The sequence below is a fragment of the Zootermopsis nevadensis genome, unplaced genomic scaffold (assembly GCF_977971745.1).
Source record: "Zootermopsis nevadensis isolate Lab colony 2312 unplaced genomic scaffold, Znev_1.0 Znev_ptg000012l, whole genome shotgun sequence".
Lineage (NCBI taxonomy): Eukaryota > Metazoa > Arthropoda > Insecta > Blattodea > Termopsidae > Zootermopsis > Zootermopsis nevadensis.
This window is the reverse complement of record NW_028259144.1, coordinates 13,699,074-13,721,899: the sequence shown is the minus strand read 5'-3', so window position 1 is coordinate 13,721,899 and position 22,826 is coordinate 13,699,074. Positions and strand designations below refer to the sequence as shown.

At 34.8% G+C, this 22,826-nt stretch overlaps 1 protein-coding gene across 50 annotated transcripts in view; it reads left to right on the top strand.

Moving 5' to 3' along the window:
• Window positions 1-22,826, top strand: part of LOC110830072 (uncharacterized) — a 122,394-nt gene that overhangs the window by 11,464 nt on the left and 88,104 nt on the right. For 3 of the 50 annotated variants that reach the window (XR_015534979.1, XR_015534981.1, XR_015534980.1), the window contains one exon: window positions 20,694-20,908. The exons of the other annotated variants lie outside the window; for them this stretch is intronic. The gene's annotated coding sequence lies outside the window, so the exon portion shown is untranslated. The remainder of the gene's footprint in view (window positions 1-20,693; window positions 20,909-22,826) is intronic. 50 annotated transcript variants of the gene reach the window in all.

The window sequence follows — 22,826 nt, the reverse complement described above, 5'->3', positions numbered from 1 at the left end:
TTATTATTTGTTTTTGACAGTTTGGAATGTGTTGACAAATTTTAGTGATACTTCCTATTATGAAATTTCATGCAAATTATTTTTTAGTTCTTGAGTTGTTACAGAGAGAGAAGCAGACAAGGAAAAGATGTAGGTACCTTTCTTTCAATATTGGTTGTAACTATACCTCTGAAAGACTGAAAAATAATAACTTGTTGCATTTTTATGTGTGCCAAATGAGGTAATATTTCTAAAGCATTATGCTACTGTCCTAATTGAATTATTTGCTAATAAACAGAAACAACTTTCCAGTTACATATTTTCTGTCTCCCACTGTAATGAGTGAATATTATGGGCATTTTTCACATGAAAGACATGCAGTAAAGATGGTATTTTTTAAGAAAGTGGGTGGGAGCCATTGGAATGCTGATGCAAGGCAGATTTATTGTTTATAGCAAACCAATATCTCTTTTTGGTAGATTTTTGTATGAACATAATTTGAAATATAACATGGATATTGCATGTTCAGATCATAGTTACTGCATAGAATGAAGCCACATGACCTGCTACCACTAGTGAAATGAAAGAAATATTCAGAGTATATGAATTTGCACATTTTGATATGAGTTAAAAATGTGATAAAAATTGGCAGTTATTTCAGTTTATGGTTTGCAGTACTTAAGAACTTAGTTGTTATGGTTTAAGTAGTATTAATTTGAAATGCTTTGGTTTAAATGTCAAGTTTAATATGCATTTGCTGAAGAGGGATACGGAGGTACTGGGTAGTATGTGTTTTCATTATGCAGTTTGGATAGAAATGAATATTAGTACTGCAATCAAAATTGTGTCTGTTCTCATTCCTTTAACATTGCTAGGTCATATATGGTGAAACACAAAAGTTTTTCTGGTATTTTGGCTGTTAGATTTTTCTTGAAACCTGGAGAACCAGCAGAATATCAATGGTGTTATATATGAAAGAGAAGAACAGTATCTTAGCCCTGATCATCCCAATCAATAAAAGAAGATAAATATAGAAATTATAGATGAATTAAATTATGTAGCCAGTATTTAAAATTATATGGGAGTCATTAATCTGAAACTGAGAAGACACATGGAAAAATAAAATGGGAGAAGAGTATGACCTCAGAGTTAATGGATTGGAGGTCAATTTATTATTTGCAGTTTATGGATCAAAGATGAAAGTTTGGTTCAGTCATGCATTTGGCTTTTATTGATGTTGAAAAGGCAAAGTATCAATCAACAGGAAATTTTGAAAATATTATACAAGGCAAATGTTTGCAGAATACCTATAGACAGAATAAAGAACATTTGTGTCATGTTTTATTTTCTGTGGTGTTCAACATTGTATTTGATGAGGTAATGAGAAGAGTAACAGGAGAAGAGAGTTTATTAAAACAAATTGTGGTATATGCAGGTGATGTAGTTTCATGTCAACCAGTTGAAAGAACCTTAGTAAAAATTTCAAATGATTGCAACAGTTTGTGAGGATCTTAGATTAAGTGTCAATCAAAAAAATTCTGTTACAAAAATCAAACTAGAATTGAACATGCAAATACAGTGGATTTCTGTTAATTGGGACACATCGGGACTAGAGCACTTTGGCCCAAATAAGTGGCTGCCTCAATTATGTGAAATTCCTAATAAAGATTTAAAAGGGTTTAAAACAAAAGACAAACTCACATTTATTGAGCAACATACTGTAAATAAATTTTGGAACAAATGGTACAGATCATTGAAAAATATTTACGCTATAAACAATTTCAATTTAATGTATGTATCAAAAAATGCATGTATGTAGTTCTTAACAGTGAAAAATGGAGAATTTTATCAAGTATACCCTGCCGTCTTCTCTTGATTGACTGCAACTGAACAAAATCAGAGCAGGTATCTAGTGCAGATATAGGACTGCCTTCATTGCCTTCCTGCATGAAGTAGCATCATAATCCAGCAACAAATTTCCTGGCATCCTGGTTAGTCCCTCACTCAAGCTCAGGTGTGTCATCCTCATCACTTTCCTGGTCTTCTGATGTCTTTTGGTGTTTTGCTACAATTTGTTCAACAATTGCGTCCTCATAATCTTAATTTTCATTGTAACATTGAAGACTATTGTCTATGCATGCAAAGTCTACGTAGTTTCTGACGTGTTGCACTTCCTAAATGGCATAATTTTTGCTATCGGTTGTATCTGGCATCTCCAAGCCTGAATGCTTAAAACCACAGTGAGGAAAGCAGTTCTGAATGGTCTTGCTGCTTATTGCTAGCAAGCAGAATCACTACACTGTCTGAATATGTACATGTTCGTTACTGAGTGGATCAATGATGACTCTGACTCCTCCACATCGCATACACTCCATTTAGCACTCACTGTCCCGATTAAAAGGCAAGATGGAACGTTAGTTTTGAAAAGATGTTTTTATGAAAATAGGTTGAGGATGTGACATGAATTGAATTGGCTTATGATAGATAGTGCCTAGTGAGCAATGTGAATATTGAAACAGTTAAGTTTTTAGAGGAATTGGCTGCTGTAGTTCCCCCTTAAGGATACTTAAAAGGCTGGATTTGTACACAGGTTAGCAACATGCCTTAAAGACTTGTCATTTGAAAATAGTAACTTATCTCTCATAGTGGAAATGGTTTTCAAACTTTCACCTTCAACTGAAATTTGCTAATTTTCAGAGTGACTCAAAGCAAAGGGAAAAATTCTGTGACTCATCACTTCCTGATTTCCATTCAAAATGTTTCTGTCCCAAAATATCCTGAAATCATAAAAAATGCTTTATGACCAACTGTTCAGCTTAATGAACCTGAAATCAAGAAATAGGATGTGTCTCACTGATGAACACTTGGAGGGATGCATGCTGTTTGCAACAACAGTAACTCAACCTGATGCTGACAGATTAAGTAAACAAAAACAGTGTCAGGTATCTCATTTGTGACTAATGCAGTTAAAGAGAATTAATGACAAATGTGTGAACCTGTATGTTAGTATCATATTTAATAAACTACATGAAGTTTTAATAAATTGTCCTAATTTATAACCCTTTAGCCAACGAGTCAATAAGAAAGGGAAAATGCATCCCCAGGCCATGAAAAAGTTGAGAACCCTTGCATTAGTGAGTGGTAGGAAGACTGAGATGGAGAATGAAGACTGGCTTTGGGTACCCAAGCACTGCCATTATTTTACTACAGTCTTATTGTTCACAAATTAACTCACTCCATGTAACATAGTTCATGAGAAGCTAACAATATGCTTGGCTAGTTAAGAGATTTCCTGCCTTCTATGCATCCTGAAGGCTCTTCACCGTGTTCATAAGCAGCCTGCAGAAGTATGTATCCCAAGCCATATGAATGCAATCCACACCCTCCAATACTGTTTTCCAAAGATTCATTTTCCTTCCATCTAGAATCTAAGTACCTTGTTGTCAGATACTTTTACTTGTGTTTTTCCGTTAATGTCAGAGACCATGTTCCACACTAATACAAAACCACAACGGAATTGCAGGTTATGTATTGTAATCTTTACATTTTTAGATAGCAGACAGGAAGACAAAGGATTCCGAACTGTACAGTGTTTACAAACTAGGATTCTTAATTATAAGAGAAACAGTGATTGATAAAGGAAGGAGTTGAGCTTCTGAATGTGCATTAACATGCAATTTTCAAGATTTTCTGCTCATTTTTATAAGTATTTATTTTAGAAGATTGAATTTTGAGGTTTCCTGAAATCTACTGCTGTGTTGTGAACTGCATAGAGCAGTGCCCATGCTTTAGAAACTATTTTCTCACCTACTCAAGAAATCCCTTGCATTTTATGGAACCCAAAGGTTTTCAAGTTTGCGCTACAGTTTTACCTGTTCTGAATCACATGAATCCAGCCCACAATATCACACACACTGTTTATCTAACCATTATATCTTAGAACACACAGTTTCCATTAATTTTTTTTTCAGTAGTTTGGCATGGATGATTATGAAGTTTTATGATTTGGGCACTGCTATTGTTTTTGTGGGGGGAGAAACAAATTTATCAGTCATTGTAATTATTGTAGTAATTGTAGTACTGTGATGATCATATAGAGGTTGAGATTTGAGATAACCTGTTTGTGTTTCCTATGGAATAGGCAACTGTAGCACTTAGCTATACATCATCATGGTTCCAGCTGTGTGAGAGTTCAGGTTGAAGGCCTTAATATAATGCTGCTAAAAAAAATTGGGCCAAATCATTTGTCATAGTTGAATTATAGACTGTATCAAAAATATATTTTTTGTAAGTAAGATGGACTTGCAAATACAAGACAAGTGATTGAAGTGTGCGCTCCTCTGTGTAAAAATTTGGATTTCTGAATCCCTATAATCTTTTTATCTTCAAATTTGATTGATATACAGTGATTTGTACAGTCAATGTAGATTTAGAGGGAGTACTGTTTCGTATTTCTTACAGACAGTCCAGGAAATTTTCAGGAAATGTCTTAACATATGTACAGTATAGGTAGTCATACTGTTATTCTGAAAAGGTATCCAGTGTACATTTATGATTCATGTTATTTTAATTTGTTGTTATTTTTTTCTACTGTTCTGGGGTTATAATACTCTGTATATTGTAGGAAATAAATACGGCCTCATTCACTTGAATTTGTAGCATGCATCGCTTTTTTTAAAAAAATCTGTATTTTGGTGCAGAAATTTTAAAAGATTCAATAGCAGTAGTGAAATTTACTCTCACATAAATGAAGATGGAGGCTTCGATGTGGAGTTAGGTTTCAAGGTAAGTCATATGTGTTTCATTGCCCATTCCATAGCCAGTTTTAATGAAATTTTCTGTTTTTATCATTTATATGAAAAGCAAGGAAGAAGCACCATGGTTGAAGTTGGTTTGTTGTAGATAGTTCAGCAAGCATGAATAGAAGATCCAATGCAAACAATGACAATATTAAAGCTGAACCAATTACATTGACATAAGTTATACATGGTGGTAATCAGCAGTAAGGTATTAATTATATCATATATAGCATTGTCTCATGTTTTGTTGAAAATTGATATTTCCACTGTTCTTACACACACAATGATTTCTAATCTGTTAATAGCTGTTTATATTGGAATTTTAATAATTAATATGGTCTCTAATATTACAGGATGTATTATTGTTTTAAAAAAGTGGTTTTTATTTACAATTCTTTGGCAGGTAGTGCACAGCTTATAGTAGTAATTTTGCAGTATTATTTAATAATACTGTATTAATAATATTTCAGCTGCTATATGAATTAGTGATAGCATTGCAGGACAATGTACAGTGGTAATTTTAATACCCTTTTTTTTAATGAAACAACAGGTGACCATATAGTGTTACCATCAATAGTTGTGTTGTAAACATGGAAAATGGGAAAATATTTGATTTGTGTCATTGACTTGAGGAAGTGACACGTGTTTTGGAAATGTGATGTCTAGTTTCTGCCAGATAAGTCTGTTCTCAAGTAGGTGTTTAAAATGTCTTGTAATTTTCTAGGCAGTAAACAAATATTAATTCACCATAGTCCTTAATCCATTAATAAAATAAAAGAAGCTGCCTTGTCTCCTGTTATACAGAACAGTTTGGATTAATAATACTTTTTAAGTAGGAGATGGTTCTTTGTCAGTGCTTTTCCCTTTCTTAATACCATGTCTTCTAACATACTTAATTGGATCATATACTGTCTTCTAGAATATTTAATAGCCATCAGGTGTTCAAGACACTTCTGTTTTAAAACATGTGGTTATCCATTGCTGTCTGAAAATCATTGAACCTTGTTTTTAGTTCATGCATCTCATTTTGCAGTTTATGCACTCTGTTTCTCAGTTCTCTCCTAATGGCGTAACTTATAAATTTGGAAATGTTTGTTGTTTTTTAAGGAATAAGACAAGCTAAATTCTACAGGAAAAATATTTTGTGGCTACAGTGGGGTGCAACTTTTCTGCCATGCATAATCACTGTATTGGTTGCCCCAGGTCAGTAGCAGTGATGAGAGGAATTATACATGATGTTTCTAAATGATTACATTTGGCATTCAAATAACTTGGTACATGAGTTACATGATGTGTCAAGACAGTGTGTAACTTTGGCTTTTGTGTATGGGCCGTCGTGTTGAGCATTAACCAGCATTTCAACAAACATTGCAGTTGCCATCTTCAGGGCGAATGTATAGTGGAGTGAATTTTGGAGGTCTGATATGGGTCAGGCCATAGGTGGTGAGTTAGATTTTATGGTGCTGATTGGTGGAGTGGAGGAGTGGGTCACTATCCAGCATTAGAGGAACATGTGGGGAATTTTTTTGTGAGTGCATGGTAAGGAAATAGGTGATGAAAGATGTTCTGGTGACCTCTTATTTCACCTCCTTTCCTCACCATGTATTGTTAAAAAATTGTCCATTGCCTTTTCACTTTTATCCCATTGGTTAGCAAGCTGTTTTATTGTCCACTCCACCAGTCAGCACCATCACATCTAATTTGCCACTTTTGGCCAGCCACATATCAAATATGCTGACATGAACACCATATACTTCATCCACATTGGACATTTATCATTTGAGGTGTTGGTAATGTTTGGTTCTTGTTTTTCTCATGTAACTTGCTTGGTGTATTGCAGCTTGCCTATTCAGTTTTGAAGTTTGAAAAATGAGACCACTATTTATACTCTTCAGAGTATATCATGTGACCCCATAGAAAGTAATCCAAAGGCGAAAAAGATCTGATGATCTCGCTGGCCAAGCAACGGCCACCTGGGCCAATCAAACAGTCTGGAAACTTGATTCATATATGCAGTCACCTGCATACCAAAATGAGGTACACCATCTTGCTGCAGCCACATCGTTTGCCTGGTTAGTAGAGAAACATCTTCCAACATAAATGGCAGCTCTTCCTGTAAGAAACACAAATAGCACTAAGATGTCAAGTGGTCTTCAAGCACTGACTGCCCTGTGTCTTGCCTATGTGCACAGCTTAGTGTACTAATTTCTCAAACACAGCCAATACAAGGTGAGTGCAGAGCATTTTCTGACAAACTGTTGCAGATGGGACCCACATTTATCGGAAATTTTGCTTGCTGGTATAAGTACTTGCCCTGATGATTTGTGCTCAGCTCACTCAGAAGGAACATTGTATCTGCTGAAAATGCCAGATCAACAGTCCATTCTGCATCTGATAGGTACTGATTTGCCCTGTATTTTTATTAGGATCTCAATTTATGGTCACAAATGTTCTTAGGACTCTGCCTCTGCTAAGCCACCTTACTTCAGAATAATAAAAATATTCCATGAAATTCTGCCTGTTTCCTCCAAAATGTTTTAAATGATGATTTTGATGCTGCTTTCATATAAAGTTGATGGTAGAAATTAATGACCATGTGTAGGATTTGAGGTTTTCACAGCGATGAGTCTGAAGATTGCTGTCTTCTGGGTTATTGCGCCATGTAGTCTGGTAGATTTCCACCAACATTTCAGAGGTCATACTGCCTCCGTCATCAGGGCAATGACATGACATTCATCGCCCTGGTGATGCTATTACCAAGTCTGTTACCAGAATGATAGAGTAATAATCAGTTGCGATGAACTGCCTTGAGGGGACATCCACACATTTTGTTACTGAAATGTTGAGGTGACATGAAGCAAAGCGGGAGTCATTAAGCTTATACCATACTACCAAATGATGGATATTTCATTGTTTCTCTTGACTTGCAGTATCTTTTGTTTCCAGTATAAATATGGTGGCATGTCAAATGTGCTTTTGTGCTAAGCAAATTTGTCTTGTGTGCCACTTTGTACACATGTGCCAAAGGTTTTTCATCCCTGAAGGATATAAGTGGAAGCATGTGATTAACATGATTTTTTGAGAAAAAATAATTGTGCAGATGCAAACTGGATTGATTTGGCACGGAATGGGGTTCATTGATGAGTATTGTTTTGGTGATATTGATGAAACTGACATCATGGCAGCTGTCATAATTGGATCAAAGATAATGTGCAAATTGTTTGCTAATAATCTGAGGCATGATTTGTATGGTGACTGGATTGCAGTTTTAAACCTTATTGGTTTTCTAGAAGGAACATGAGCTTCATAAATGTGTGTTTATTGTCTTCAGCAACTTTTGAATTATGTAAGATCCTCTTGTTGCAGTCATCTATATCAATGTTGAGTCAAAAACTAATGTTTCAGTGACTAGCTCTTATCTTCATCTTCAGGATTAATCCTAGTTGCTGTAACATTGGTTTCTGACTGAACATTGATGCAGCTGATCATTCGAGAGGATTTTATAACATCATGTTTTGAATCCTACGTAACTTTTGAATGAGTTAATGTTTTAGAAACTTGGTTGACCTAAGCCACTCAGTTTTTTATTATTCATATGTTCATTGTTTTTGTAAAACATATAGGGTTGTAAGCTCACTAACAACACTCAGGCTAGAGCTAGAAAACATATTGTTTAAAATCAAAATTTATGACAGTTTTGACCTTATGGAAATTGCTTAGAAATTTTTATAGCTAGGCACAATAAATTTATCATGTTGAGACATTGTACAAGGCATCCAGTGACTTTATGTTAGTATTTCAGTGTGTTATTTATGACATCATTTCCAGCCAGAAATGTGATGAACATGAAAGTGATTCTCAGGTGTTACGAAGGTATGGAAAAAAATAAAAATAAAGATGATCTGAATGACAAAACATGAAAGCAGATGTGCTTCCAGGATGACAGGGCACCCCATATTTGAGTTGACATGTGATGGAGTACCTGAATGGTCAGTTCTTTGAGAAATGGATTTGTCTTTGCTGTCCCCATAATTGGCCATTGCAATTGCTGGACCTCACCTGCCTAGATTTCCATTTGTTATGTGAAAAACATGTTGCATGAATGCAAAGTGATAATGCAAATCAAAAAGAAATTACACAACCAAGTTTTTGATCCTGCAAGATACACAAATGACTGATATTCTGCATAATATTCAATTCTTGAATTTCAAATATCCTTAGTTCCATAATTGAAAGCCAGGCCCATGTTAATGTGATATTTCTGACTGGGAATGACCTCAGGAATAAGAACCTGAAGTGTAGAGATAAAGTCACTTGACTCTGCATAACACACATATTTTGTGTGAAATGTTTACAAGCTGATTTATGTGAGGTCAGGTATTTTCTAAGCTGTGTGATTTAGTCTAAAAGTCTTTACCTCAGATATTCTTTTCTTTCCTTTAGTTGGCCATGTAATAGGGTGTTTCTGCCCCAAGTGTCATAATCCATGAAACTGAATATATTTTTTGAGATATTTCTGTGTCCATGAACTGAAGTAGAATTTGTGCTAATTTGTTTGGTGTAGGACTTCCTTCCCCTACTATGAGCTGTGCAGAAAATTTTTAGCACTAATGTGAGAAAATGTTTGCACAGGTGAAAGTAATTTATGTAGGTTTAACAATTTTTGGTGGTTTATTTACTTTTTTGTGACTTGATTTATAATTTGTATGGTGTGTCGTACAGTTTACATATTTATATAGAATAACATAATATTTTACAGGACAATTTTTTGTGACTTTCAACATTAGTCACAGTATTGTTAAATAAATTTACAAATTATGGTTTAAACTTATGCATTGGAAGGACTCTTGATGCTTGCTGTACTTATTAATGCTCTATAAATATGTGAACATTTGAGATGTAAAGGCAAAAATATTTAGAACAGATTGTACCATGATTAAATGTACAAATGTTATGCCAGAATGTTTCCTGGTAGTTTACAAAAATTTTCATCTCACATGTGCACATTGTTTTTACATATGTTGTGTTGTTGTTTTCTACAAAGAACACTGAAAGACTCGGCTTCATGCAATAATATATTAAACTCTTATGAAGCGTTTCAGTCTTGATGCTTACTGAAGTTTAGTCTTTCAATTTTTGTTGCATCTGTCACTGCGCTGAATATAGCCTGGTGAAGTTAGGGATTTAGGCAGGTGTCGAGTTAAGGTGTGCGTTGCCAAGGGCTGTTCTCTGTATGTTGCCGGCAATCAGTAATGTTCCCTGACAGGTGGTGGTGGAGGGTGCTATTTCTAGTTTTCAAAGTGTTTTCTTGAGAGGGGAAAAAATGTTTGATGAGATCCAGTGTGTAGTACTGGTGAGAGTGAACTTCTTGGAGGGAACTTTACCAAGTCCCACCATCTGTCTCTAAGTGGTATGACTTTTATCTTAAGAATTGAGGTTGGTTGGTCCACATTTCAATTTTGTTGCACTGAGATAAGTTGAACATTATTGTTTTATGTTTTGTTCTTGCATAAGAACGTAATACTTATAGGAGTTAAAACATTGTTCCTAAGCATTTTGGATACTTGATTTTGCAGAAAGTTACTGTGAACCTTGTTTTTATCAGTTCTGATCATTTTGTGTGTGTGTATGTATGTTTCATCAGTTTTTACAGCTGTACTGAATTTAAATGCATAGTGACATCTACTAATGTCGGGCTTGTGTCATTCTTCATTTTTTTTTCATGAATTTACAAAATTGTTAGTCCTTTGTCCAGTTCACAACACTGCTTTCTCTGTGTATTTAATTTTTAAGTGAGATTTTAAATTTTGCTGGCTAGAGCATCTAATTTTTGTGAATTGCCCAAAGTGTTTGTTTAATCTCTGAGATTTCTGTACAGAAAGTAAGAACATCTTTTTTTATATATTACAGAAATACAGTACTTACACTGTAACTAGTTAATAACAGTTTTATATTTATGATTTCCCAGCTAGTTTCTCATATACAGTGGTATGGTTTTTACAAAATGTTGGCATTTATTAGGAAAAGTGATTATGAACTGGAATTTAAATTCTGGGGAATCTGATTCAGCAAATTATCTTATTTGTTATTAAATATAGTATGCATCACACATTTTATAAGCAAACATATCTTTAAACTTTGGCTTACTTTTCATGCCTATTTAGTAATTTACTGTGCTGCAGCAAGTACAATAGAATGTATCGAAGTAATTTTTTTTAAGTTATTGTGAACCAAGAGCATGTCCAAGTATTCTGTAGTCAGTAAAGGCAAGCTATTTTCCAAATTATATATTAAATTATAGATTAAAGAATTTAATTACTATTGGCACACATTTCACTCTTGTGACTGATGATGCTATAATGAATTATTTTCAGGCTACCAGCCAGGTGGTTGAAATGTGAAACACCACTGTTTTGAGAACAATCTTTGTCCTCTTCCTCAGGGTACTGAGGATGAGGACAAATTGAATCCTAGATAAGAATGATTCTTGTTGTGTGTGATGTCAATGGACAGCTGGAACAATCATCATTTTCCTAGAAATGTAGCCCATCTTTTAAAGGGGAGGAAAGGCCTGCATTCCAAAGTTTCACACACAATTTTAAGAACACAGTATCTGTTGATAGCTGGAACATGCATTATCTTCCATGAAAGTTTGGCTGTCTTTAAAGGAAGAAAACACTAAAATGTTTTTGCATAGTTTTCTTTTTACCTTTCTATGTGCACACTACAATATCACAATGTCAGAAGATGACTAGATTGTAACAGAAACAAATACTACCAACTGATATTGTCTTCCCTATCTCATATTTAATACGGAAATTACTTGCTACTTTGCCATGTCTGAGTCCGCCACACATTTTTTACGTGATCTGGAGTCAAACTGAAGCTGGAAAACAGTGTCAGCATATCATTCAAGCTTTCTTCTTTGTACTAGTTCTATCCTAGTTTTCCTGGCAAGACTTTGTGAACCTTGTAATAGTGAAAGGAGGCAGGAGTGAAAATTTGTCTTATTCTGACATGTGTCCAAGGAAGCCGGGATTCCACACAAAGTGTTTTGCCATACATCATACAATGAAGGAATACCATTGGATGTGTAGATGTCATATTTACTTAGAATAGAAGTATTTTGTATGTGATAAAGTTATAAAACAAATATCCAATCTTTCTAGTAGGAAATTATATTTTTTTAATTATTTTTGATGCATAGAGCAATCAACAACTGACATGCATATTCATTCTTCTTTATGTGGAATGACTTCATCGTTTACACTTTGCGTTCTGTTTCACTTTAATAGTGTTGAACTTGGTCTTGATCTTTCGAACACAATCAGGGCGAAAGGAAGCATAGCTCTGAGAATATGAAATCCAATGCTTATGCATCGAATATCTGCATGCAATAACAGATGTTTAGACGTCGCCAAAGTCATATCTACCGACTTGGACTTGCTTTATTCTCTACCGAATGACAGCAAGCAGAAAGGCGCCACTTATTATACGAGGTGCGATCGGAAAGTTTCCAGACGGCGCATATATATATATATATATATATATATATATAAATAAAAACCGTACACTTATCTCAGGTATTAAATTCATCCATCACCCTCGAATTAGTTCCCCTGGGAGTGAACACAACTATCCCAGCGCCGCTGCCAAGCCTGGAAGCATCCCTGGAAATCTTTCTTTGTCAACCTGTCAAGCACCATCTGCGATTCTGCCTGAATCTCTTCTATCGTCTCAAATCTCCTTCCCTTTAGCTGAATTTTCATCTTTGGGAAGAGGAAGAAGTCACACGGAGCTAAATCCGGCAAATAAGGAGGGTGCGGGATGACGGCCATGGTGTTTGAGGCCAAAAACTGCCGAACTTTGAGGGTCCTCAGACAGGAGCCTTGGCACAAACTTGGCTGCGATGCGTCGCATGTGGAGTTCTTCCTTTAGAATCAGCTGACAGGTCCCATAGCCTATCCCAACAATGTCGCACAAGTCGTTGATGGTACGATGTCGATCTTCGTGAATGGCCTGCCGAATCTTCGTAACATTTTCGGGCGTTGTGCTCGAAGATGGTCGTCCAGAACGCTCGTCATCATCGACAGAGGTTCGGCCATTTTTAAAACGTGAATGCCACACAAAAGTTTGTGCACGACCCATTGCGGACTCCCCAAATGCTTGCTTTAGCATTTCATAGGTTTCCGTAGCCGTTTTGGCGAGTCATTGGCAAAATTTGATGCACACTCTTTGTTCATGAAAATCCGCCATTCCGAAATCGCAGGAGGGTCGGTGTAATGCACTACCAAAACGCCCGTAACTAAGAAACAAATGCTAATTCGATGATGCCGGCTGGCACACTGATTCACTATGAATGTAGGCCGCACCCCCTAGCGGCTGAAGCTCGTACTACATCCGGTTCGCCCTCTATTGACACAGTCTTGAAACTTTCCGATCGCACCTCGTACATCTCACTAGCGACAGTGGTAACTGTCCGAAAAGAAAAATTCACACGGTCAGTATTTAAACGAAAGGAACTGTGGTCCTCTCAGAACATATTTTTACCATATTTAGCAACGTTTAATCCGTTTTATGCAAGTTAAAAAGAAAATCAGACCAGTTCATAACAGTAGTTGAATTTATACAGTTTAGTGGTATTTAAATAGACCTGCAGAGATCGGTAGTGGTATTTGAAAGGGACCGCAAAGGGTTAACAGATCTTCTGCATCCTACACATCGAGAAAATGTTGTCAAGCTAGGCTCTTACATCATGGCTGTAATGTGGGGGTACCCTATCCTGTTTATACCACATATCCTGTCTCCATATGGCTGATGAACAGTGGATTCTTGAATGTGTATACACATTTTTTGGGGACAGCCTGTATATTATCATGTCTGTGGAAGGTGGCACTTGTAAAATTTTGTGGCTTATTCCTTTCTGTGTTGTTGTTGGTACTTTGTTATCAGGCCCCCAGCATTTAAACTTACCATGAGACAAATTCCAAATGAAACATTGTGAACTTAATTTTTAGGAAAAAAGAGAGGGATCTTGAACCACTGCTGTTTTGAAACTCCTCTTTATCATCATGTATGGTTAGGCCACGTGACCTGTTTCAGGTTCTGTCATTTATGCTTCTTTAAAGGCCGTCCTTATTTTCTTAATCCATATGGTTAGTTTTTCATGTAGTTTGGGAATGTTTCTTTTGTATTCTGTTGGGTCGCATTCCTTTTTTATATATATATATATCAAAATTTTGTGTAATGGAGGTTATGTTTTTAGTTCTTTTAATGTCATCATTTCTTTTCTAGCCCATTGAAGTATATTTTGCTGTTCTCAGTAATTCTATTTCAACAGATTTATTTGTGGTTTTCCTTTGCTTTCATTGTCCCATGTGAAAGTGTTGATGAAACTAAAGTGTTATAAATTTGTTCTATCATGTTTCTGAACTTTGGTATTTTGACCTGTAATGCTTAAGAATTTTGGAGTTTTAACTTTTGTGTAATTTACTCCTTCATATGACATGAATATCTGGGATAAATGAATATATTGGCTTATATTATTCTATTATATATTACTGTTTTACTGCGAATGAGTTCTCTTAGTTATTTAACCATTTTTGGGGAAACATACTTTCAGTTTTTCCAAATAGTGGCTTGTTTTAATGTCTCATGTAATATTTGACATTGTTTAATGATTGTGGAATTTTGTCATTTACCACAAAATTGAGTTACATCCTCTACTTGGTCATATAAAATTTTCTGTTTCTAATTTATGAGTTCATATCTCTAGTCGGCATAATATAATCATTGCTATTAATTTTTTTAGTTTTGTTATGTAATTCTTTATGAAGTGTGTTACTTAATTCTTCAGTGCCCTCTGCTGATGCTTAAGGTTTAATTATTGCTATATACCATGCTAAAATTCTTAATCTGGTTTCTATAAATGCCATTCCACAATTTATAGTAATCTTTTTTTGGAAATTATTTTATGTATCCAATGGATTACTCTGGTTTGAGCCCTGATAGTTCTGTCACCCCACTCTACATTTATATATATATATATATATATATATATATATATACTGTATATATTTTGTTTTGTGTGTTAATACAGCCAATGTTATTTTCACTTTAATATGTTGTCTGCTACTCCATATATCCTAAACCTATAACATAACATGCTGCGTATTTTAACTATTAACCTATCTTATTTATGTGATCATAAGTTTTGTCCAGCTTTTATTTTTGAGGCTTGAATGTAATTGTAAGTTGCTCATAAGTTAGCTAGCCTGTTCATGAAAAGTATAGTGATAGGTTTGCTTTCTTTAAGTCTCCAGACAGGCCTGTGCGTAAGCATGTCCTCTGACATTGGTATAATTACAATACCTCCAGGACTTGTTTGCCAGAGTCTTATCTGTGAGAGCAGGTTGTACCACTTGAAGTGAAGTTGGTGTTTGGTTTGGAGAGACTATTAGATATGCTTTCTAACAATTAGATTGTGCCATTTTAAAACTGTATTTAACAGATGTGAGGCCATTTTAACTCGTGCTATGAATATGTTTTATGATAAGTTGAAGAAGAAACCTGATAGTAGAAAAATGTAAATTTTGAAATGTGGCAAATCAAAAACAAAAGTAAAACATGAGCTGTTAGGGGTTGCTTCTTCACTTGTACCACTGCCTGCCTGCCTAAACATTGTTTATTTGATCACAGTTTTCTTGAGTGCACATCTTATTTATATTTGTTTCTTATATTGATCATTCAGGTGTTTGTAATTGGGGAACACCATATGAGGCCAATAAATGGGCACCTTTCTGCAGGTAAACAGAAATATGAGTTCTATCATGGGCACCAAGTTTCTTTTCTAAAAATGTACATGAATTCTTTTTTCAAGTTTTAATTTTGTCAGGATATTGAATGTGGGTGCATGTACTTTGTATATGTCTACTGAAATATCTACCACTACCACTACTACTGCATGATCATGCAACATGGTTCCTCTTTGATGAAACAACATTAATTGAGTGTATTTTAAGACTTGGTGTTCTGCAAAATATTTTGACCTAAGAGAGAAAAAGTGGGGAATGAATTTATAGAGATCACCTAATGTTGATATGATGGGGTAGCAAACTGAAGGAGGTTCCTTGGGTTGGTTAACTTGTAACACTGGTAGGAGAGACAGGAAATATGCAACAGTTTGTTGGGGAAGCATATTTGAAAGTAGCCAGAGTATAGAAGGCGGTTCTGAAGATAAGCATTTATTTTTACAGATATAGGAATATAGCATTAGTATCATTGCATTTATAATTTCAAATGTTTGTGGCATTGATGGTTGATGGGCAAGCTGAAAGGAATGGAAATTTAATTTGCACCACTGGAGTTTGATTTCGGTCCTGGTTTTCACTTCTAGTTGACTTCATGAATTTTTTTTACAAACTTATGTTGGCTAGCTGTTTGAATGGAACAAGTAGTCATCTCTTGGAATAGTTGAAAAGTCAGGAGTATTATATGGACTAATCTGTTATGATCTGACTTATGGTCAACCATAATTTATAGAGCTCATTGACCATTAGGTGCAAGAGAATACTATTTTGAGTGCTGAGTGCACCTCTGCCTCTTCAGTGTATTTCACAACAGTACATAATAAATTAAGAAAAATATTATGCATTTAACTGTTCTGTGGATTGTTTTCTAAAAGTAATGCAAGTTTTATAAACTCCTAGATAGAAGCACTGTAGCTCCCTACTCAAAAATTATTTTCAATGAAGAAATATGTTTTGTAACTTAATGTACACTTCTTAACAGAATCTGTGTTGGAAACTATAGTTTAAAACAATAATTGAATGCAGTGAATGCTTTGAAAAAGATTTTGTTAATGATATCTGCCTGTCTGGAGTTCGTGGCCTCCCAAACTTCATATATATAACTTATGAGGTTTTTTTTGGAGGTCTTCATTTAGGCATTCAAAAATTTGCTTATGTATTTCTGGAGCTCAGATTTGGTGAACTCATTGATTGTTATATGTTTTCATATTCAAATATTCTGAATCTTATTTTGAGAAAGACTGTTTTCTGAAGGTGGAGGGTGTGCGTGATAGATACCTGAAGATGTTAGAGCCCCAGGGTTGTCCAAAACAACAAAGGCAGTGAGTGACCAAGGGGTGAGGCCATTGAGAATAAAGCACCAAAGTGTTGCAGCCAGAGGCCTGCAGGGACCAATGGAGGTCCACTCCATCATGGTCAATATACCCTGCAAGGGCAGAAAATAAATTTCCAAAACCCTGGTAGGCTAGAAGCAGGATGGGAAGCCTGATGGGTCAGAGCTCCAAGAACAGGAAGTGCAGGGGGGCCAGGCTCCAATGAAGCAAGCATTCTGGAAAGGATGTGGGTGATAAAGGTTTGGCTTTTAAATAAAAGATCCTGGTTGTGACTAGGTGTGGGGGATGCATTGTTTGGGGATGTTCTTAGAGGTGCAGTGCCCAGGGTATGGCTTTGGCATGTTGGTGGTGAAGACCCTCAGGGGCATCCTGGTCCTCCTGGGGCCTGGATACTGTAACTTGATGTATGGGAAACAAAAGCAGTACCAGGAAATAACTCTGGAATTAACCAGATAACTCACCTCCTGGGAAAAACACTGCAGTCAAACAGGCACACATGGACAGACCCTTGTTTTGTTTTTTTCACGTTAGAGCATGAACAACACCTAATAATTTGGATTCCATGCTAATGATGCCCATTGCTACAGAATATACTTTTTTATTCCAAGATATTCCATTTCATTGCATGAGTGAATGGCTGGTTGGTTTGGCTTTTTTCCCCCTTACTACATTAATTATTAATTTCATGAAGTACATGAAATACATTTGTGTGAATCTTGCTGAAAATAAATTTCTCTCCCAAATTGAAAGCAATACAATTTCATTGTTTTTGGTACTGAATGAAAATAAAATCAAAGCAATTTTCTTCTTTAGTTTATTATTTCACACAATAGGAATTAATAATGAAGTTGAAGCATTTTTTAGTGCAAGAACTGTAATGTGGATCATACCAAGTTAAGAGCAGAAAGAAACTTGCTTTTATGAATTTGTCAGGTCTTTTTTTGTGTTTGAGTTGCAAGTCTGTGTAAACTGGTATCTGTATGATATCTGTAACAGTATGCCAAGCCATTTTGTGTTTATATTAAGTGATAACATGTGTGAACACATTGTTACATTTTATGTAAAAAATGTAACACACTTTGGCATGTAGATAGTAATGAGACTGCTGTGTACCATTAGTATACTGTTGAAATTGTGTAAGAAGTGGTTAAAATAATTTCTGTATGTGAGTGTAAGTATTTGGTATGTTACACGACTGTGTTAGCATTGAAACATTTGTCTGTGGCTGTGGCAAGAGTGATGGTGACGCTGCTTTCTATGAAGTGGTTCAAACGACTTTTCATTTGAAGAAATTTTGTTGTAATGCGCAATCTGACAAGATCTGCGGTTCTAATATGTTTTAAATTATGTGTGCAAAACATACACACATATATGTACAACATATTAACATATCAAAGTAACGTTTATCCATTATGTTAATATGACATAAGGGAAATGTGTAACATCATTAAGATGAGAAGAGAGAAAGCTCATTCATTTCAACAGTTGTCATTAATGTGGGTGAGTAAATGCTTTTTATTTATTTATCTTCTAAAGAGACACTACTTTCTTGTATATGTTTATACTAACAATGCCTATAGTGTTACTGTGGGGCAGTTTTGCCCTGTTCTTTCTCCTTAGAAAATCCTTTTTTTAATTTATGGTTCCTTATTATGTTTATGGTTGATCTTAAAACTGAATAATGGTATTTGAATTTTAAACTAAATATATGATGAACACTCACTCACTTATACATGTGTGGCAGTGTGATACATTTATCATCATAAGGATACTGCTGACTGTTTGTTATTTAAAACATAGTCTGAACTGTGAGTATAAGACATGATTTATTGACATTGCTTGTTGACAATAGTGTTTCTGTTTACTTATTTGTTAGCTGACCTAAACAATTTTAGACAAATTACCTTAATTATTACAAAAGAATACAGTTAACAATATATATTCCTGTAATCTCCTGGCCAAAACAATTTTGGTCTTATCTACATTCTCTCATCATCAGTTTTCATGGTATATAGTTTTTATCTGCTAGGAGTTGAAGCCAGGACCATTCCTTGGATTGCTAATCTTTATTCTTGTAATGTCTTCACCAAAACAATTTTTGTCTTTGTAGTGTTGTTCTATTCTTATTTTCTGACTTACGGGAATCATCTTTACTGGGACTCAATCCCAGAACACCATTTTTGACCTTTTTGCAATTATTCACTGGTTTTTCAGCTAATGGGTAAGATCCCTTCTCGAGCTGTAAGCAGTCATACATTCTTTCATGTCCACAAGCAAGCATTTTCAATTTTATAAGATTATGTGAGCATTCTGTGATTGTCAGTGTGCTGTTCATCTATCTGTCTATTTTGTAATATTTGCTGTTAACTTCAAGACATCATTGTGTATGTACGAAGTGACATATTGCAGTCATATTGTTTGTGTGTTGGTATATTTGAAATGGTCAGGATATATGAAATTGATATTTGCTTTCCTTGTGTGCTTTACATTTGCAGTCATGTACATCTTTTCAGTTATACTTGGTATGTTTAGACTACTTGATGTGTTTTGTCAACATGTCTGTAGAATCGTAGAATGTTTCATTGACATATCCATGATCAGATTTTGTCAAAAGTCAAGTAGAGAAATCTTATTACCAAAGGAACCATGTCTGCAAGCAGCTAGCTATGGATGAAGACAGTATGGTGAAAAGAAGAATAAGTGTGTCAGGTACATGAGTTTTTAAGAAGCAGAAAGGAACAAAGTTAATACAACATGTTACTGCATGATTTAAAATTATAAGAAGGATCATTTGAGATCAGTAATTATTTACAAATATCAAATATCTCTGGACGATTTTTAACTTGTTTTGAGCCCAGTTTCTTTCTTTTCCATAAGTGTTATTGGAAATAAAGACACCCCTTTCAGAGACGCAATACCAGCTCGAGAGATTAATGGTGACCCTGTGGTTCCTTGCCACTGATGACTCCTAGTATAGTCTTATGTTTGTGCACTAAATGTCACAATCATCTGCAATCTTTTTTGTTTGAAGTCTGAAGCCATAATTAAAGTACTGACAAATTTTGTGAAGTTGATGGAATTAAATATATATAATGTGTGTAGATGTATTTGAATGTGGTAGAAAATTTGTATTTTATTGTTTGTATTTACCCAGTAACAAAAGTGAGTGTCATTCTATGTCAGATTGACTTCTTGCATCTGCATTTTGTTAATTAAAACTGGGTTCAGCATTTGATGTTGATAAAGTTGATGGTAATATTTAGTTTTGAGTTATTGTTGGGCAAATGTATGCAGTTTGATTATACCACATCATTTCCACTTCAAATAGATCTTGATCTATTTTATTTCTTAAAGTAAGAACTGTTAATATTTACCTGATGTGCCATATTTTCATTGTATATTTTATGCTCATCTCACAATTTTGATGACACTTTCTTCATGACCTTTAAAGACCTCATTTCATAATGAATCTTCAACATCACTTCTCTATCATTTTTCTTTTTTCTGGTAAGGATATTGCAGTCTGAACATTGCTTTCGTTTGTAGGAGTGTTGTCTATTATTATAGAAACTACCATTTCTTCTGTGCTTATGTCAGAATTCCCTTTATCATTTTCTCCATCCTATGAAAATATTGTGCGAAGTAAAACGATTGTTACAAGAGATGGAAGTGAATTGCCTAAGCTATTTTGAAACTTTCAGTTATAGATATCAGTAGTTGAGAAGAAAATGAAATATTGGAAACACATTTTGTATATTGTGTGCTTGTTTTAGATGCTGTCAGCACAGGAACAGTGGTTAGAATTTGAAAGTGGTTATGGAACTTCCCTGTTGCATAGGCATGATGGTTGGAAAGCATGCCCCCATTATATTGCCAGTGGATTCCTGTTCTTTGTACTGTAATTGCAAGGAAACATTCAACAATACTTTGCTTGCACTGGTTTATGCCAATTATCACTGGAAAGCACTCAAACATGCAGCATTCAGAGGTATTGTTTTTGAGGTCTTAAAATAGCTAATTAAAATATACAGGTGAGACTGGAACATTCCATTAATAGAGATGTTTATTATGTATCGTGGGTTGAGACCTTACGTGATTTTTGTTGGTTGCTTAACTTTTCACTGAGATGAGAGGAACAATTTCATTTGTACCCCTGGTATGTGTTATGCTACAAGTTTTTTTGACTGTTAGTTTAAGTTCTTATGATCTGATACAAATTAATTTTGTGGCACATCTTCCATTTTGTCAGTGATATATTTGTACGACAAACCAATTTATTGTTCGACAGACAACCTATTTGTGTTCAAGATATCTTTTTTTTGTTGAGCCACTGCATTTGAATAACCATTTCTCAGTATTTGTATGTTTGTCATTTTTAATTTTAGGAAAGTATTAAAGTTTTACTGACAATTTGTGAAATGATAAATTTTAAGCTGTCAAGTACTACCTTAAAGTTGTGTTTAAATTTAAATTGAAGTACACCATACTGAAGAGAATGTGCTGTATTTTTCTTCAAAATGGTAAGTCGTTTGGTAGTGTGCAAATATGCTAATAGGATGGATTGACGTATATTCCTCTTGTCGTTTGTGGGTTATTATTTTAATGATCATTTTTGTAATTGAATTGAAAGTTTTAATTGTTATTGCTTTGTTGTGGTTTGATATAAAAGTGAAGTTCACATTTTAACTTCTGCACATCATGACCTATGCATGAATCTTGACTGTGCTCTATGATAGAGAGTTCTATCCCTTGCAGCCCTTGAACTGATATTGTAGTTTGTCTTCTTGACAGGCATGATGTGTTCGTACATTTGCCTGTTGTCAATGGCTCTTGAGTTTGAGTAGAAAATGTGTTGGCCAGAGTTTAATATTAATGTAATATTAATTTTTCTTTATTGGTATGGTGTATATGGTACACAAAATGCAATCAGATTTTACCTGATATTTGTTTTTAAAACTGTACATTGATATTGTTGTTACTAGTCTAGATGGATATGTGTGAGTAAGGAATGTCCAATATTAAAATGTAACCACCATTTATCTTAATCCATACTCATCTTTTCGGTATCTTGCGGCAGTCCATTCCTGAATGCATGGATAATCAAGTAATGTTAATGCTGTTTATTCAAGGCATTTGCCATTCTTTGTTTAAGAATGTTTATTGCTCAAACACAATTAATGAAATGTAGATCTTAAGTTCCTTTATGCCGAATTTTGCATATATGATGCTAAAATCATACTTTCTAATTCTTAGTAATACCAAAACATCAGACAAACTTGTGGTATTGGGTTGATACTAGCACCAATTGCAAGAGGGTTCTACAGTGATATATGGTTATAGATTTTAAGAAAATACAAAACTTGGGATAAATATTTCTTTTTATACTGTAAAATAGCATGTCAGCCTCATGAAAGTAACAACTGATCCCGAAACATGCAGAAGTAAAGATAAGCGGTAATAACAATCTAGCACTAAAAACACAAAGAAAAATCACAGCTGCCCATGCACAAAAACTGAACGAAGTCCTCTTATCAGCTACACTTATATAGCACAAACATGGAATTTATCGTGGTCGCACATTGGACACAAAATAAATGTTAAACTACAACATTAGGAAACAAAATTAAAAAAGAAAAACTTGCACCAAAGTGTATACCACAATCACCAAGGAAATCATTCAGTACCTCAGAGAATTAAATCAGTTGAATACAATATACATTTAAGTTAATGATGAGGTGCAGTTACTAGGAGCAGTTATGGATATAATTTAAACAAAGATGAAAACTGAAACAGCAACAAGTCAATTATAATTACCAAAACAAAATTGGTATTGAAACACCGTAACAGTGAACCTCAGTAAGTTGATAAAAGGAGCAGGAACTGAAACAACAATATAATAACAGATA